Genomic DNA, 19,676 nt, shown 5'->3' on the forward strand with positions numbered 1-19,676 from the left:
AAAGCTGTCTGAGAGAAAGACAGGGAAGGAGGCTGGAAACAAGGGAAGTAGCCAAACTAATATTGCTTTTAAGAACTTCTGAATGCAGTAATAGTGGGAAGACAAGTGGGAGTATACAATGTCAAGAAAGATTCTGGAGGAAAGTCTCAGGCTGGCCTGGTTCGTGACAACACTGTATTATTTAAGAAGAAGAAGAAGAAGGACGTTACCAGTGACTCACATTTCATCCCGGCATGCGGAGGCAGAGGCAGGTCAGGCTGGTCTTCATCATGCAATCCAGGACAACCAGGGCTACATATGAAGAAACACCAATACTTTTTTTAAAAGGCAAGCAGTAAGATGAATATACCATAAAATAATTGTCTGCAGTGAGACAATTGAGGATGCAACAAATACACCATAGAAAGACTACATTCAAACATGGCCATGTAAAAGGCTGAGTTAGTGCAGGAGAAAGCGATGTGTGAGGTGCGGCTCCTTTCCTCGACAATAGGAAAATAAGTCTCCTGATTAAGGAAACAGTGACTCGTCAAGACAGAAATATGTGGCATCATTTTTATAGCAGAATTTCCATTCCTTAGGCAGATGGTAACTTCTTGAACAAAATGAAAATCCTTTCTAAGTGTTATCTTTATAATACATGATTCCTTAGACAGAGAAAGCCAGAGAGTAAGTTCAAATCCTGATAAGTATTGAAAACAAATAACAAACAACAACAACAACAACAACAAAACCCAAACATACAAAATAAAGCAATTCAAGGAGAAATTATGTTTGAAAGACTGAAAGACCCCCTTCCAGAAACGGATATACAAGCCCAGCCCAGCCTAGGCCCTCAAACATAGAAATGGCCGATAAGTTTTAATACACAGGCTTGGAACTAAAATAAGCCTTATGAAAGTTCAAGAAGTTCAAATGTGTCCCAAGACTTGTGGGACAAACTGACCCAACGTTTAGACAAAATAGCCCAGAAAAGAAAACAAAATGCAGAAAACAGACTAAAATATTGGCATTGCTCCATGGGCCACCTGGCAGGGAAAAAGAAACAGTCCCTGACTCCCCCGAGAGACCCGACCACCATGTACTTTTTGCTAACTCATTGTTATGATTATAGCCAAAATAGGTAATGTACACGTATGCCTCATTTACTCCACCAATCACATCCCTGTAACCATGCATCTGCTTCTGTAAGCCTGCTTCTGCTCTCCAATACACTATAAAAACCTGGTTCTGCTAGGCGCGCCAGTCTTCCGAATTGACTGGGACGCCCACAGATACCTGTGCTTCCTGATCAATAAAATCCTCTTGCAGATTGCAGCCTATGGACTCGGACTGGTCATTGCGGCTTGAGGATCTCCCTCCTGAGGGAAGATTCTCTCTGAGAGTCTTACATGTTTAGTCCTTTTATGTATATTTATGTTTTGTCTGCATGTCTGTATGTGCATATGCCTGTTTGCCTTCGATTCATAGAGATCACAAGAGGGTATCTGAGTCCATGAAACTAGACTTATAGATTGTTCTTAGCCAACATGTGGGTGCTAGGGAAAAAAATTGTTCTCATGGTAGAGCAGACATTGCTCTTAACTGCTGAGCCATCTCTCCAGTTGTGGGAAGAGGTTTAAGTTTTGTAAATAAAATAATCTTATTTTATCCCCCTGTTTATCTTATCTCCCACTGTGATTATCAGAATAGATTACAATGTTATCTATCCTTTTCTCAGATCTGCATACAATAATGGATGTTCTGTGCTCTTTTAAGTGGTTTGGGGGTTCGATGTTTAGTAGTGTTTATTTTAAAAATGCTGAGGCCTGTAAACTGATTTGACTTTTTCTGGATCAGCAAAAACCAATGACGAATGTTCAGAAGGGATTGCCTGCTTATAAAAGCATTTCAGGGATTATGAAACATCAAGACAGATAGAAAAGAAAGATTATTGACAAGAATAAATACTGACAGAATAAGAAATGTAACACTTGTTAACTCAAATGATCAAAATACATTTTGTTTAAGTAAAACACACAAGATAAAATTAAGATATTTTAAATACATAATGATTTACAAAGTAAAGATATACTTGTTTCACTTGAAATAATATTTGCTTTTGAAAACAATTTGGTTCTCAAATCTCAAGAATTGAGGAATATAGGACAATTTTCTTGAATATTTTAAACACAGAATTTAAAAAATAATGAAAATATTTACATAAAATAATGCTTTGAATTTTATTTCTATTTTTTAAAAAATACTCTAAAAACCTAGTGAGAAAGGATTAATTATGTGATTGCATAGGCATTTGTTTTGTTATGCTGGAAGCAATATATTAAAAAATAATTTATTTCTTTTTGGGTCACCGTTTCTTTTTTCCCTTTGTATTCCTGGATGTCCTGGAGTTCACCTTGTAGATGAAGCTGGTCTTGAACTCACAGAGATCAATTTACCTCTGACTGCCAAGTGCTGGGATTAAAAGATGTGTACCACCACTCTCATTTTTATTTTATGTGAAGTATGGGCTGTTTTGCTTTATTTATTTGCCTGTATTTCTGTAAGCATACCAAATGTCTGTAGTTGCCACGGAAACCAGAAAACAGTTTTGGGGATGCCCTGGAACTGGGGTTTCAGATGTGGTGAGGCACCATTCGAGTTCTGGGAACTGAAACTGGGATCTTTGGGAAAGCAGTAAATGCTCTTCCCTTTTGAGCCATGTTTTCAGACCCATAATTTTATATATCCTTTTAATTGGTGTTTTCAACTTAAAAATACCTTTGCTTTACATATATTTTTGAAATTATCGTATTTAATTTGTTTACTATCAAATATTTACAAATTAAAAGATAGAAAACATCTGTTCCCAGGTTCCAACCTTCCACCTCTCTAACACTGTTAAAAAGTGACAAGACAATGCTCTTGTCACTATTTAACAGTAAGATTTAGAATTAGCTTTTAGAATGTTCTCTAGGGAAAAAAGCTGCTTGCATGACTTAAATTGAAATGCTATTACATTCAGTCAGTTTTCAATGCTATATACACAGCATATAGGTAGAAAGAAAACTCAGACTGTTTTAATGTTTTATTACTTATAATGTTCGAAATGTTAGACCTCATCAGAATAGCCAAGATCAACAGAATAGGTGACAGCCCATGTCACAGATATGAAGTAAGGGAAACACTCACGAACTGCTGGAGGGACTGCAAAATTTGGACAGGTACTATAGAAATGTCTGGTAGCTGTGCAGGAAGGCGCGAATCGATTTACCTCAAGATCTAGCTACATTATTTTTGCAAATATACCCAAAGAATGCTTCATCCTACCAGAGTGACACTTGCCCAATCATATTCATTCTTATTCATAGCAGCCGGAAATTGGGAAAAAACATAGATCCCTTAACAGAAGAATAGATAAATGAACTGTGGTGCATTTACACAAAGGATTCCTACTCAGCTGTTAAAAAACAAAACTCTTCAAAACCAGTACCACCTGGGAGACTCTTACACATTACCAAGTACAGCTGCAGCATGAGGTACAACCTTGTCATCTCTGGAACACAGCTATCAAAAAGTACTTTCCAGGACTGGAAGAGCTTGAAGGGGCTCGAGACCCCATATGAACAACAATGCCAAGCAACCAGAGCTTCCAGGGACTAAGCCACTACCCAAAGACTATACATGGACTGACCCTGGGCTCCAACCTCGTAGATAGCAATGAATAGCCTAGTAAGAGCACCAGTGGAAAGGGAAGCCCTTGGTCCTGCCAAGACTGAACCCCCAGAGAGGGCGGTAATGGGGGGAGGATGGGGAGGGGAAGCCCAATAGAAGGGGAAGGAAAGGGATTAGGGGGATGTTGACCCGGAAACCGGGAAGGGGAATAACAATCGAAATGTAAATAAGAAATACTCAAGTTAATAAAGATTAAAAAAAAAAAAGTACTTTCCAGAAGATTACACCTCAGTGATGCTGATCTCTTTCTTAGCTCCAGCTAACCAGTATCAATAGTCCCAGTGGTCTCCTTCTCCTCTTGAATATAAAGTCAGAGACCCATGGCTGAAGCTGCTGAGTTCTGCTGCTTGCAGGAGCTGAAACATGGCCCCCTTGTTTTATTACATTATCACTAGCTTCCTCATTTCCAACTCCTTCACTGCCTAAGCTTGGTTGTCCTGACTCTTGCTCTGTAGATTGACCTTGAATTAGAGATTTGTATGCCTGCCTCCTGGGATTAAAGGTTTGTACTAAGTTGCCTGAAGCTAACCTGGGTGGGATCTTGTCCCAAGGTCATTACTCTCTTAATTCAATTTAATATCCTTGAACACAGGATTCAGCTCCATCTCGCTTCCTGGTGTCCCTTTAATACTTGAACCACATATTTTGTATTTTTCCTTTCTCAACTTCCCTTCTTTCCATTAAAATGCTCTTCATGAGACTAAACCAGAGAACAAAATCTATGGTGGGTGTTTCTGAGACTTCCTTTGTCAATTTAATTAATCTGAGTCTTTTCACCTTAGCCTCAGGCCAACTCTTCAGACAAGGTCAAAAAGCAGCCACATTCTTCACCAAAATACTACAAAAGAAGTTTTTACAGTACATACCAAAATTCTTCTCCACTGAAACCTCTTGGGCCAGGTCTGCACAGTTTAAATCACTCTCAGTAACAGACTTCGACATTCCTACTAAGATAGCCCATTAAGCCTCATTTAAAGGATTCCTCTGCTTTCCAAATCCAAAGTCCCAAAATCCACATTGAGGTTGAACACTTTGAGAGGCCATAGAAGTCCACTGTTGAAGGTGCACCCTCAGTTGCAATTGATGGCCCAGGACTGAAGGGGTCACGCAAAGGAGTTGAGGCTTGGCACCATGAAGAGAGCCTGAGAGAGGCTACTGGTGACGCCTAGTTGCAACAGAAGACCCCAGTGTATTGGAGATGCCAGTACCATGGGATGATCACCAAGGAGAGCTGAGACAGTGGAGTGAATCCACCTGAGTGCTACAGAGGGCAGAGCTGGAGAAGTGAAGCCAGCCCTTTGGAGGATCATGTGTGTGAAAGACCCCAGCTTAGCAACAGTAACGCCATTTTGCAAGGCTGTACTTAAGATGACTGGTTCAGGGAAAGGTTAGAACACTGAGTACACAGCGGCTGCCAAGCAAGATGTGTTTGGTTGAAGGCCTGGCAACAGGACGACTGCAGTTGAGCACCTGACAATGAAAAAAGCCCCGGGAGAGGTCCCACACCCTGGTGGGGGGCCGAGTCAGTCTTTATGTTCCAAGAAGGTAGCTAAGAAACTTGCCCCCGGGCTGAACCCTTGGGGGGCCGAGTCAGCCATTATGTTTCAGGAAGGTAGCTAGGAAACTTGCCCCCGGGCTAAACCCTTGCCATATTAGAATCCACTAATTATATCCCTGTAACCATGCATCTGCTTCTGTATGCTTGCTTCTGCTCCCCAAAATCCTATAAAAGCCCATCCTTGGTTCCGTGGGGCGCGCCAGTCCCCCGAGTGACTGAAGCGCCCGCAGGTGCCTGTGCCTGTGTATCCCGACAATAAACCAAATCCTCTTGCTGATTGCATCCTGTGGTGTCTCGGTCTGGTCTTTGGAGTTAGAGGGTCTCCATCCCGAGGGAAAGTTCTCCCTGAGAGCTTTTCAGTGTGGATCCCAGACATTGAAACAAACTGAAACATTAAAGCTGCCTTGGAGACCCAAAGACATTAAAGATGCCAGAGCCACGGGTTATCAGCTGAGGAAAGCTGCTTACAGGGAGTGGAACCAGCTCAGGAGAAAGAAGTTTGCTGTAGTCAACAAAGATGACAAAGGAGTTGAAGACTTAAGGACCCCTTTGACATCAGACATGGAGATGGCAGAGTTTGGAGTTTGCCCAGCTGGTTGCCTGTCTTAATTCAGGGATTACAGTTAAGTGATTGGACTGAATCTCAGAAGAGACTCTGAACTTTAACATTGTTGATACTGCTATAGACTATGGGGATGTTGGAAGTTGGACTAAATGTACTTTTTTATTATACTAAGTTTAGATATGGCCTCCATAGACTCATGTGTTTGAGCAGCCTATGGAGGCCAGGGAGTGGAATGTGATGGTTTGCATATGCTTGGCCCAGGGAGGTGCATGATTAGAAGCTGTGGCCTTGTTGGAGGAAGTATGTCACTGTGGGGGTGGTCTTGGAGACCCTCCTCCTAGCTGCCTGAGGATGCTCAGTCTGTTCCTGACTTCCCTCAGATGAAGACATAGAACTCTCAACTCCTCCTGCACCATGCCTGCTTGGATGCTACCATGCTCCCACCTTGATGATAATGGTCTGAACCTCTGAACCTGTAAGCCAGCCCCAATTAAATGTTGTCCTTTATTAAAAAAAAAAAAACAAACCTGGAATTCACAAGTAAGTGGATGGAACTAGAAACACTCATCCTAACTGATGTAACCCAGACCCAGAAAGAACAATATGGTACTTACTGGCTTACACATGGATTTTAGTTGTTTGAACTAAACTACAATGTATAAAACCATAGAGGTTAGGTATAGAGTAACAGGATAGGGGGGACAGATAGATATCTTTAGGAATGAGAACTAGAATAGTTGTGGATGGATGGAGGAACTAGAATGAGAGAATTATACGGGGAAGGAGAAGAGGGAAGGAACTGGGTGATGGTCTATAGAAACAGCTAAACTTAAGTGTAATAGAGTAGTAGCTTCCTAAATATATACAAATTTAAAGACAATCTACATGACATCACCAAATAATGGGAGAGACAGAGCCCCAACTGGCCATCCCAGAATGAAGCTTCAAGTCCTGGGATCATGTTTGAGCTCACTGAGTGGTTGGGCAAAGAGGTCTAATAGAAATCACCAAACAACCCAGACAGAAGCCAAGACTATGAGTTGTTCTGATACAAGGTCTGATTGCTGAAAACAACATACACAACTCACTTAACATGGAGAAGTCCAGTTGGTTTTTATATAGTGCCTTCACTCCTACTTCTTATCATTGGTAAAGGAAGGTACTCTACAAGCTACTTAAAAGAAAAATAAATATTAACCCATCTTATATTCTTTAATTTCAAAGGTTGCTTAACTACAAGATATGCTAAGACAATACTCAAAACTGTTAGGCTGACTAAGAACCAGAGACTAGATAGTCCAAGGACCTAGGATAAAGCCAAGTATTAATGGTTGAAACTAAAAGACATAGATAAAATGACTCCTAATCACATTCTGTATGCTCCACAGATCAATGCCTTGCTCGGCCAACATCAGAGAAGCTTCCTTCTGTAGCAGATGAGAATTGAGGCCCACAGACACACTTTATGCAGAAAGTAAGAAACCCTTAAAAACTCAGCACTAAATGGGTTGAATCCAACAAAAAACTTTCCTCAGGGGTCAGGAAATCCTGAGGAGAGGAGGCAGAAATAGTGGAAAAGCCAGAGAGGATGGAGGACAAGAAAACAATGCCCTGTAAATCAACAAGATCAGATCTCATGTGAACTCACAAGACTGAAGGCAATACTCACAGGACCTCCAAGTGTCTAACCACATCCTCTGAGTATATATTATAGCTTCTTGTTGAGTGTTTTAAAGAGGTTTCTCTGTGTGTGAATAAGTCAATGTCTGATTCTTGTGCCTTCTCTTGGGCTCTTTTTCTTTGATTTCTATTGTTCAACATTCATATGTTCATTCTTGTCTTATCCCTTACAAGCCTCTCTTTCTTTCTTTCTTTCCTTCTTTCCTTCTTTCTTTCTGTCTGTCTGTCTGTCTGTCTGTCTGTCTGTCTGCCTGCCTGCCTTCCTTCCTTCCTTCCTTCTTTCCTTCCTTCCTTCCTTCCTTCCTTCCTTCCTTCCTTCCTTCCTTCCTTCCTTCCTTCCTTTCTAATAAGAGTCCAAAAGTGAGTAGATCAAGATTTAGGAAGGGGTGTTTGGAGCTCTGAGGATGCCCTGGTCATACAAGGAACCAGGGTACCTTGGAGAGACCTGGCACCTGGGTACTCACCAGCAGGGTTTCAAAGCCTAGGCTGTATAACAAATCAAGGATGTTCCAGGACACCGGGGTCCAAAGCTAGAGTTTGGAGATGCTCAGTGTGTGTATGTCAGGCAGTTCAGGGATTGTGCAAGGAGACAATGCAAACAACCTCCTATTTTTTAAATTCTCTTGGTCAGACTACTGAACCCCTGAAAAACACTAAGTATTACTATCATAGTAGCTGTTTTTATTTTTGCTCTGTGTTTTGCTTGTGTCTGCTCTGTCACTGTGTGTTCTGACTTGGGCCAATAGAAGAGAAATATTTGGTGTGCTTGTTTGTTTGTGTTTTCTTTTGTTTTTGTGTATGGATGGGTTTGTATGTTCTAATATGTCTGCAAGTTTTGTAGATATGGGAGCCCAGACTGATATACTTCAAACTCAGTTAAATATAGAAATGTATTGTGGCCACCAAATGTTTTGTTTCTGATTGGTCTTCTGTGTTCTTACTGTGTTCTCAGTTATATCTTTGATGTATCTATTGTTGCCAGGGATGGCCCAGGGCTCAGATTTATGGCTTTCTGGCCAGTGGATATAATGTAATAGGGATTCAAATGTCATTATTAAAGTTGTTTTATGCTATTTTACCTCATAGAAAAACTGGCTCTTGAGTTGGGTTATTATGTTTTATTTTCATAATACCCATAGGCATAGGCATACTTTTAAAGTCTCTATTCCAGGTCATGAGAGATGCATGACAAATTAACAGGAAGAAGAATGAAAAAACAGACAACTAAAGAGATTATCGGTTTCACTTAATTTTCCTTGCTAAACTCCTAACTACCTGTGATGACATGCCTTCCACAGGATGGATTCTTGTTCTTATGTACCTTCTCAGCAGACTTGAGCCCTAATCCCCCTACTCTTTGGTCCAGGTACTAATAGACAATGATCTCAACAGTCATTCTCTCTCAACATTAACCCTTCCTCCTTAAAAGGGACCTCAAAACACAGGGAGGACCAGCTCTGAAACCTCAACTTAATGAACCAGTTATCTGGTCATTCACTTGTACACTTCTAAATACAGTTTGCTTTAAGCAGATAAGCATGGAAATGCTTTTTCCCTCAGGCCTAACACTAACGAACTCCTTAAAGAGTTGATCAGGTGCTAAAATACCTGAAGCAACTTGAAACAAATTTTGAAAAGCATTTTTCTTTGAAACAAATAAATTTAATTTTGTTTAAAAGGCAAGGAAGAATTTACAAATCAATATTATCTTCTATATCATAAGCCTAGGAGAATTAGATAAATTTAGATACATAGGTAAATATTAGAAATTATTAAAATTAAAAGAATTTCTGGTTATTTTCAATAACTAAGTAAATTTGGCAGTATTCGCCCCTGTATTTATTCCATTAAAACAACTTTCATTTTATAAATTTTCTTTCTAGTATGAAATGTTTGTCTGTTAGTAGCACCTTTTATTTAATGCTTAGCAAGTTCATGTAATAGTTCCGAAGTGTTGGCTTGAGAAAAGTTCATAGAATGGGGAAAGACTGTGTGGCTAAAATTAGCATTTTAATTTTTATCACAGTAAATAAATTACCAACAACACTGGAACATATGTGCTAGGTAGGAACAGCTGAGCCCTATCTGGACCCATCTGACCTTGGTCACTAGGAAATTAGAGTTAATTCAGGGGAACAGGACTGACACCATATGTGGTTCATACCAAAGGTAGATCTGACGCTAGTGAAGCAATCTGAATGGCCTTGGCTGTGAGCAAAACTGTCAGTCCGTGGAATAACTGTGCCACTTTCATCCCAAAGCATCTGCAATTTTTTAAACAAATTATTTGAAAGGAAGGACAAGGGAGCACAGAGAATGGCTTTATGTTACACTGAGTTAATATAAGAGAGAAAGCTGTATTTCTGGACATAAAAATAGACAGTAAGTTCAAAATCCCCTGAAAGTAGGAGGCTATGTTTAGGAATTTGAAACAGTATTAGAAAGTTATTTTTATCCTTCATTTTGTCCTTCATAGAATTTTCTGGTCATTGAATTTTGTTCTTAAACACAGTGTCTACCTTTCCTGCAACTGTCTCATCCACACTGTAGTGTATGTTCATGTAGAGAGAGGTAGGAATTGAGTAAAAAATCTGACCACAAACTATAGAAATGATCCCTGAAAGTATAAATCACCAACCAAAGAGTACACATGGAAAGATCCATGTTTCCAGCTGCATATCTGATATTAATAGGAGGAAAAGCCCTTGGTCCTGTGAAAGAGAGTTTCCCCAGTGTAGGGGATTGCCAAGGCAGTGAGGTGAGAGTGGGTGAGCAGGAGGCGGGCATCATCATAGAAGCAGAGGAGGGAGAGATGGGAGGGAAGATAACATTTGAAATATAAATACTTAAAATATCCAATAAAAATGTAAAAAAAATTAAGTGTGTTTTATTTGACAAAAATAAATAAAATGAAGGATAATGAATGTGAAAAAAAAATCTGATCACACTGTGTTTCTTTAAAGCCTTGCATAAGACACAATTACCCAGCCATGCCAAATGGAAATAGAGAAACTTTTTAAGCAATAATGAGAATATTCTTCTAAAATGTGTTTGGCAAGTCATGAAGATTTCTAGAGAATTCAAAGTGTCTTAGTGCCGTGAATTATGTACTGAAAAATAAAGATAATTATCTCATATGCACAATTCACTCTTGGGACTATAATTTAGAATCTTGCAGGAACATGAAAACAGGTACTACCTGCCAATTATTAGCTGTGCAAGACCAGCAAAAGCACCTGGAGTGGTATTTTTGCTATGCAGAGTACATTTGTAGTTATCCTGCTCTGGAATCCTTTCTCTTCCAATAGAGGAGACTCAGAGCCAATGGATGCATTGTCTTCCATAGTTCTCTTGCTTGCACATTCTTCCCTTGTATGTGCAGGGCACCCACACAATATAATGAATCATGCCAGGTACTGCATGTAAGAGATTAAATTAAAAAAAAAAAGGATAGGCCTGTCCTGGAATGGCTTAAAAAACCCCACAATGTATAACAACTGGACTAAGAATCTTAAAAGGATTTTGTGAGTTCGGGACAAATAATAAATGAGATATAACCCAACCTGAAAAAGTTAGGTGTGAGAATGTCAAAAGAAAGAATTTCTACTCTCAATAATCAGTCATAGCATGGCCAAACATCTTACTTCTCTCTGCAACTAAATTGCTAAATTACAACAGGGAATTAGAAGAAGAAGAAGAAGAAGAAGAAGAAGAAGAAGAAGAAGAAGAAGAGAGAGAGAGAGAGAGAGAGAGAGAGAGAGAGAGAGAGAGAGAGAGAGAGAGATCTCTTAGTGAGGGGGAGGAAGACAAAAACAAACAAACAAACAAACAAACAAACAAACAAAATAACCACTGGCATATTTGAAAGCCCCAAAAGAGCTATGATTTACTCATGGACTTTCACCTTGTCTAAGGTTGCTGATCTTCTTTGAGTTCATGCCATCTCATCATACCATGTCAAGGATAGCATTTAGACACATAGTATCACATATTTATACGTATATTTTCCTTCTTGTCCATGAATTAATAATTGTTTAACAACTGAAACTCTGAGGAAGGGAGGCTTGCTTTGGTAGAAGTATTGAGTTTGTACACTGTATTTGTATTTTTTAGGTTTTGGTGGCTTTATTCCTCTATTACTGATTTTGAGCTGTGAGAACAATGCCACCCAAGTTATAATGCTCATGAAAGTCAATACAAATCATCTCTAGCACATGCTGCTGCTGCTTCATGTAAGCTATGAGCCTCTTCTCAGGTGCCCCACCTTGTCAGTGGTTCTGCCAACTCACACCCATGGTCATATTACACTGTTCTGCCCAATAGCTCACTTAGAAAACCATTTCACATAAATTCTTCTATTCCAAACCTACCTACTAAACATCTTTGCTGCTAATATTTATGCAACAAACTCATTAACAATCATTAACTGTTGATTTTAATTTCCAATTTATTCATGTGAACTTTCATAATGCTGCTTCTCAATATGTTGCCAATATCCTTCATCCAAATCTTTGTCTTTTTACCTGCAAGCTAACACTAATTCTAAATGAATATAACTGCAATGTCCTCACAGCCGCTGGAGAGCCACTCATCCCTCTGTGTGAGGAGCTGAAATCCACATTCAATTTTGCCCAGAAACCTGAATACTTCTCTCAACTTATTCTGTTCTACTTCAAATTGTCTTTTTCTAAAACTCCAAATCTTCTATGAACTCATTCGCTCTTGGTCTCCTCTATACACTTAAATTTTAAAATTTCAAAGACTCAAATCCAAGTTCTTCACACATCAAAAATCTTTTCATATCAAAACACCTTCACCTTCTGTGTAACCCTCCTACAGCGAGTCCTTCAAGCTTGCCTTTGTAATCCATCACATCCCTGCAGCCATAAAGAACTCTTATACAACTAGTTTTCTATTGTCACTTCCCTTCAACTGACATCTCAGACACATGTTTTAGTCCCTTGTCTTCAGTTTCTTTGGTCTGGTTAATGTGTATTCCCATGCCCTTGCCATATTTCCAATTACTCCTTTCACAATGACGTCAGAATTGTATTCACTTTTGCATTTGTATTTTCCTAGTTATAGGCATTTTCCATATGTCTTCCAATCCATGGTTTATTAAAATTAAACTGAGTAAACCTATCAATGATCTCAATAATTTTATTAAAATATCATTTAAAATTCAATTTATTTGCCATTATTCAGCATAAAATACCTGGCCTCCCCCATCATTCTAGAGGAAAGTCACATGGCAACTCTTACCCTACCATTGTCTCTTTCAAGATACTCTTGGTGCTTGGCTCTAGAGTTACTACAAAACTCAAATATGATCATGTAAACCTACATTTTATCAGTTTGCTTAATTTATAAGCCTCCACCTTACTAATATAATAAAAACCATGGCTGCCTGTTTCTCTTAAGACGAAAGAAGTAATGATTTATTACAATGTTCCAGCAGGTAGATCTAGGTACAAAGCTTTTCTTTGCTATTTTTATTATTTCTGGAAGAATGTGCACGTCTATCCTTCTTTTCATACATGTACACTGTGTGCCCAATTGAGTACGAATGATGCAATCCAAAACTTAATGAAATCTTATAAGACAATTATGAAAATTCTTACCCATTTTAGTCATCATTATAGTTTTTAATTGGTGATATTGATTATGAAATTACAAATTTTAAAATCATTTAGAAGAGACTGGACTCTGGGATCACCGTAGGATTATTATTTTGATAGTCTTAATTGGAGTGAGAAAACACGCCCACTGTAAGTGGTATCATTTCATGTATGAATCCTGGTCAGTATGATTTGACAAAGGGGCTGAGCAGCAAGCGCAGGCTCACTGGTTTCTAATGCAAACTATGAATGCCATGTGATCCTGGCTGCTGCTTATTGACATTGACCTGGAACTGTGGCCTAACACAAATCCTTTGTCTTGTAAGTTACTCTTGCAGGGATATATTATGATAGTAACAAGGGAAACAAGTAAGAAATGTTTTTTGTCTCAGTCGGTGATTATCTGGTTTTTGTAGTTTTCAAAGTTTTGTTTAGCTCAGGAAAAATAAGAAAGTGTTTCAAAGAAAGAGTATAATGATGCTGAGAATGACAACAAAGACTGTCTTTTAGAGTTTACCTGCATGCACGCACACCGGAACAGACACGTGTATATTACTCAACAATAATTTAATCTTAAAAAGATGGTAAAACAAGTTGATGTGTGTGTGTGTGTGTGTGTGTGTGTGTGTGTGTGTGTGTGTTTATGATTTGAAAATTTGTTCAAATCCACTTATATTTCTGACCAAATTTAAATCACCTGAACAGCTTAGGAAGTATTTTCATGATTTTATCTGTGCTTTAATACAAATATCTACTGGGATATTCCAATAATTTAGAATGGCTTATTAAAACACAACATGTAACAAAAATAGTTAACAAATAAGTCAGACTCTAAATGTGTAGTTGCAAAATTATGCTTCTGTTTACAGATTAGAAAAAGTTACTTAACTGAGAAATTTATTTTCACTAATTAAATTAACAAAAGCACATAAAACTTACCATCATTGCTTACGGAATTAAAGGAATTAAATGTTAGCTAGTTAACTACATTTTCCTGGTTTGTCAAGTTATAAGAAAAGAGACTTGCTTTAGAAAAGAAACTTTAATAACTAGTAAGGGTCATGATTGACTGCAAATTATCATTAAAAATAATAAAATTATTTGAATTAATATCTATCACTAACTTATAATTATCAACAATATTTTGACATGTTTACATCCAGGAAATTTATCTTGATGTGTATTGGCATCTGCTTGGACATACTGTATTGAAAATAAGTAAAGGAAATATGTGTTATGATTTAAATCCCACTTGATTCCTAGACACTAACCTAACTTTTTAAAATTCAAAATTCATTTCAGAATGGATTGAAGTTTCAAGGACACTTTAAAGAAATTATAACCATAATTTAAACTTCATAATACATAGACAGAAGTGCTGAGCTGTGACTAAAAATGCATGAGAATTCGATATGGATGAATTTATTTAAATAAAAGAGACATCAACTGAAAATAGTACAAAATAAGGAGTTTTAATAAAAATATCAATCTCTGAGGAAAATAGCATTTAAATGCTAGGATATCCTGTCTACTACTGTTTATTAACAAGTCATTAAATACAAAGTTTTGGTAAATATCAATAATTCTAAATAAAACAAAATTCGGATTGGTGAGCAAGTCAGAGATGTCAAGAATACCACAAGAAAACACACAAAGTACCATAACCTAGATCCATAGGGGCTCACAGTGCCTGGCTACCAACCAGGGAGTATGCAGGAGCTGACTTAGATCCACTACACATTTGTAGTAAATGCACAGCTCGCTCTTCAAGTGGCTCTCCTAACAAGTAGAATGTCTCAGTCTCAGGTCCCTGCCTTTGGGTCCCTGTCTACCTACCTAGACTGCCTGGTTGGGTCTCAGAGGGAGAGGATGTGTCTAATCCTGCTGGAACTAGATGTTGCAGGGTTGGGGTGGCATCCAAGGGGGTACCACTTCTCTAAGGAGAATGGCAAGTGGCAATGGGAAGATGGATTTGTAAGGGTGGGACTAGATGGAAAGAAATGAGGAAGGGACACTTTTATTGGGATGCAAAGCAAATAAAACAATTAAGCTGTAATTAATATGCTAATAATATATCCTAATTATATATCCTAATTTATATATATATATATATATATATATATATATATATATATATATATATATATCTCCATCCTAATTAGACTCAAGACCTAATTACCAGTAGAGAACCTGTGCCTGGTACTGTAAAACTACTAAACTAACTAGTGAGATCATGGATCCTAGAGAAAGCCTACTCCTGCTACTTTACTAAATGTATCATTTCTAACTGGATTCTTTGTATGTATCCTTATAATCACAGAAAAGTATAGCTATGTGTCTTACTTAGGGTTTTACTGCTGTGAACAGATACCATGACCAAGGCAACTCTTGTAAGGACAACATTTAATTGGGACTGACTTATAAGTTCAGTGGTTCAGTCTATTATCATCATGACAGTATAGCAGCATCCAGACAGGCATGGTGGTGGAAGAGCTTAGAGTTCCCCATCTTCATCTAAAGGCTGTGAGCAGAATACTCACTTGCAGGTAGCTAGGATGAGGGTCTTATAGCCCACCCTCATGGTGCCAAACCTACTCCAATAGGGTCAAACCTTCTAATAGTGCTACTCCCTGGCCTGAGCATATGCAAACCATCGAAGTCTGCATCAGAGAAACTTCTTTTTTTAGCCAAAAAAGTCAGTGATAGCGACAGGTATTCAAAATACAGAAAACAGCCTAAACATGGCATTCCCCACCCCAATATACATACATACATACATACATGTATGTATGTATGTATGTATGTATGTATGTATATGTAGGTATTCCTGCATCCAAGGCTCAGAAACTTCCTTAAGAGGAGAAGTAAAGGTTGAATGAAACAAAGAACTGGGCAGTGAAATTGTTTCTTTTAAATCCCCTTTAGGGAACCCACACCCATGAAATCTCAAAATCATATCTATCTAGAGGAGACCTATACAATTCGAACAACAGTTAATGTCCTAACTTACTTATATGAAAGAAATCTCATGGGGTCTACAACTAGTTCAAGGACTACAGGAAAATTAACTGCTTAACGACACACACACACACACACACACACACACACACACACAGAGAGAGAGAGAGAGAGAGAGAGAGAGAGAGAGAGAGAGAGAGAGAGAGAGAGAGGAGTTACATAGAGTTACCCCCAGTCATAATCACTATCATTGCCAATAATTTTAATGGACTACTACTATTGCCAAAGATTTAAAGAACAATGTAGATAGTACGCAAGGCCAGATAGGTGAGAAAAAATATGAAAATTCTAAGAAATATTTAATATATGCCATATAACTAGGATGAAAGGTTAATTGTGATGACAGACTATACAGAAAGCCAAGTTATATGTATGCTAACTTTGAAAATATGCTACCAGACATTGTCCAAATTGAAAAAAAAAACACATGGAAAAAAAGCAGCAATAAAACAACAGAGTTACTAGAGAATTGTCTGACATTTAATATGCAATGGCAGCCAAACAGAGAGAAAATAAATACAGAAGAAAACAGAAGCAGTGCATAATACAAGACAGAGAATGCTCCCACATTCGTATATTATATCTAATATTAACCTTCAAGGGCAGATCATGGGCAGAGTACAAAATAGGATAAAAGGAAAATTAAAAACAGCTTCCAAAAATAAAGAGAAAAATCTGGCATCAGGCAGTTGGGAGAACCATTTTGTCTTTAGAAGAACAGGAATTACATCCTCCTCCTGACACCCCATGCACCAATACCAGTGTTGAGGTTCTCTGGTCTTCTCACCTTCCTAAGGCATTCACTGTTTGGATTTTACAAAGAGATGATAGTCTATAGCTAGGCAGGACAGGCAAGGCAGGACTTCCAGGCTGACAGCTGGTCTCTCAGAGAACTGAGGTGAGAAGATTTGCTAACGTGATATGGAGGAGGTAGGACTTGCAAGAGTGAGAGAGGTAACAGGCCACATGGCACACATGGACTAGAATAAACTAGTTAATTAGCTTAAAGATAGCCAGGAAGTAGTCTTGCCATAGTGATTAAATAACTCTCTGGGTCTTTATTCATTTATTCAGCAGATTCAAGAACGTCTGGCAATGCAGCAAAGTGTTCAAAGTGTCTAGAGAGTGGATGGAGTATTTACAGAGTTAAGTAAGACAAACAAAGAGTAAAGTAAAAGTGAATTTTATGTGAAGTTATTCTTAATTAGAAAAGGACCAAAGTGAAGGAAGCATATTGAAAATATAAATGCATCGAGAGCCTCAAGTAGGAAGGGAAACATAACAGCTGAGAAACTCAGACCCACTCAGGCAGTACGAACAGCTGAGGAAGAACATCTGAAGGTATAACAAGAATTCCCATGGTTCATGTTCCTCATGGACTTGATAACTTTTAGAGAAAGGCCAAATTTGAGAAAGTAGGGAAAACAGATATATTCACCCCTTTAAACATTTATTATATATTCTTCATGCACACAAGTAGAATGGAGTTTGTATGAATACACAAAATGTTTGAGGGTAGTTAAGCCTTTCAAACAGAATAGAGATTATGCATAGTACATGTCAGCTAGGCAAGATATAGATAGGCAAATAGACATTGTGATATAATATCACCGTTGCCACAAGTGAGTTAAAGATGTATATTGCCAGTCTATACTGATTGTTACTGAGAAATAATTTGTAGTATCAGGAGGCTAAAATCAACAAAGCTTCTTTTACTTAAAGATGAATACATGAGATATGATGAGCAAACAATCATCAAAGTTTTGTCCAATTAGAATCATTAATAATTCCTAAAATCACCATTAACAATGATCTACAATAAGAACATGAGTTTAAAATACTTGTATTGAATACTGTCTCATATCTTTTATGTATGGCATCCGTTTGTGTGTGTATTAGTGTGTGTTGTATGTGTGTGTCTACCCATGTACACAGTTGTAGTTAAAGAAGTATACAAGATGCATTTTAGCATCTCCTTATCGCCAAAGGATAAGGGAGCAGCTTTTGTGGTTCAGTGTCTCTGCCAGCAACAAAACTGGTTTTGGTTTTGGTTTTGTGTGTGTTTGTTCATTTGAAAATAATAAAATAAATAGAGCCTTGCTTAAACTACTGAAGGTAGAATAAGAGATAAAAACAATTCCACGTAGAGGAACAAAAGGAAAGAAATCGTTTCTTCTAGTTCCTGTTGTTGCAGAATTCTTTCACTTTCCAAAGGCAAAGAAGCCAAAAGAAATTATAAACTCCTTATTAAGCTAGCATTTTTGAGAAAATGTCCCTTCTGAATATAAAGAACATTTGCCTCAGAGTGTGTAGTAGAAACAGGATGAGTTGCACTGTTATTCTCTGGACGTTTATGGAACCCAACTGTAAGAAAGAATTCAGCATGACTTTAAAAGTTGTAACTGGGTGTTTGTTCCTCTTCTGAGATACTTTTACTCGCTCCTCTCAGGTGAAACAGTTTCACAAATGTAATAGTATTATTGATGGAAAACTTTAATGTAAACAAGAGTAAAGTAAAAGTTAAGCACGTAAATACAATTTACCATTCTCAGTGTATACATCATACATTGATATATACTTGAACATCACTACATTGAGATTTCTAAAACTATTTAAAGAATATAACTGTCTGAGTAATATCATAGCATTATATGGCATTGAGTTTCTGGTAAGAATTGACAGAATGAAAGCTGTACTTTACCATCTGATTCTGAGCAACTTTCCATTCCAATCTTCCCTCTCTGTTTTTATTCTTTTTTTTCATTGGTTTGTTTTATTTTGCTGTTTCTTTATATGGTTTGGATTGGTTTTGATTTTCAAAATTGGGTTCCTCTGTATAGCTCTAACTCATCTGATGTTCATTTGGTAGACCAGGCTGGGCTTGAACTTTTAACTTCTGAGTGCTGGTATTAAAGCCATCTCACTTTGCTTTCAGTCCAACTATTGTTAGGTACACTGACAAAACTTCAGTTTCATATTCTCTCTGAACTATCTCCCAACTGTGCCTTACTATGATGTTATCTAAATGCATTTGTAGATAATTGAAACCAGAATATGTTTTAAGATCATATAGAATATAGTCATGTTAGTGCATTTTACTCAAATAGACATTTAAGTTGTTTTTTACATAGACATTGTCATAGACTTACAATTCTTAATGTGTGCTTCTTATAATAGGGTAACTATAAGAATTTTATACAGATCATTTGAAAAGGTTAGATCTTAACACACATAGAGACATAACACACACACTACACATATGCAATTTAGACACATATGTTTTATGATTGATTGATATGATGCACTTAATTCTCTGTGAAACCTTTGATGGTTTGAAAAAAAGCCAAACTGTAATGACAAAAAATGTTATAGAGAAATATTATAAATGTTTTAGCATGAAAATTAACAATAGCATTAAATACATAGATTTTCAAAACCAGGAAAAAAATCAAGAAATACTAGTGTGAAAAATTTGTTTTTGAAGTGAAATAGGTGAACTGTCAATAAATAGTACAAGAAACAA

At 37.6% G+C, this 19,676-nt stretch overlaps 1 protein-coding gene and 1 pseudogene across 4 annotated transcripts in view; both read right to left on the bottom strand.

Moving 5' to 3' along the window:
- Window positions 1–19,676, bottom strand: part of Grik2 (glutamate ionotropic receptor kainate type subunit 2) — a 698,850-nt gene that overhangs the window by 49,473 nt on the left and 629,701 nt on the right.
- U3l12 (small nucleolar RNA U3 like 12) lies at window positions 10,026–10,150 on the bottom strand (annotated as a pseudogene).

This window comes from Rattus norvegicus, chromosome 20, assembly GCF_021556685.1.
Source record: "Rattus norvegicus strain SHRSP/BbbUtx chromosome 20, alternate assembly SHRSP_T2T, whole genome shotgun sequence".
Classification (NCBI taxonomy): Eukaryota; Metazoa; Chordata; class Mammalia; order Rodentia; family Muridae; genus Rattus; species Rattus norvegicus.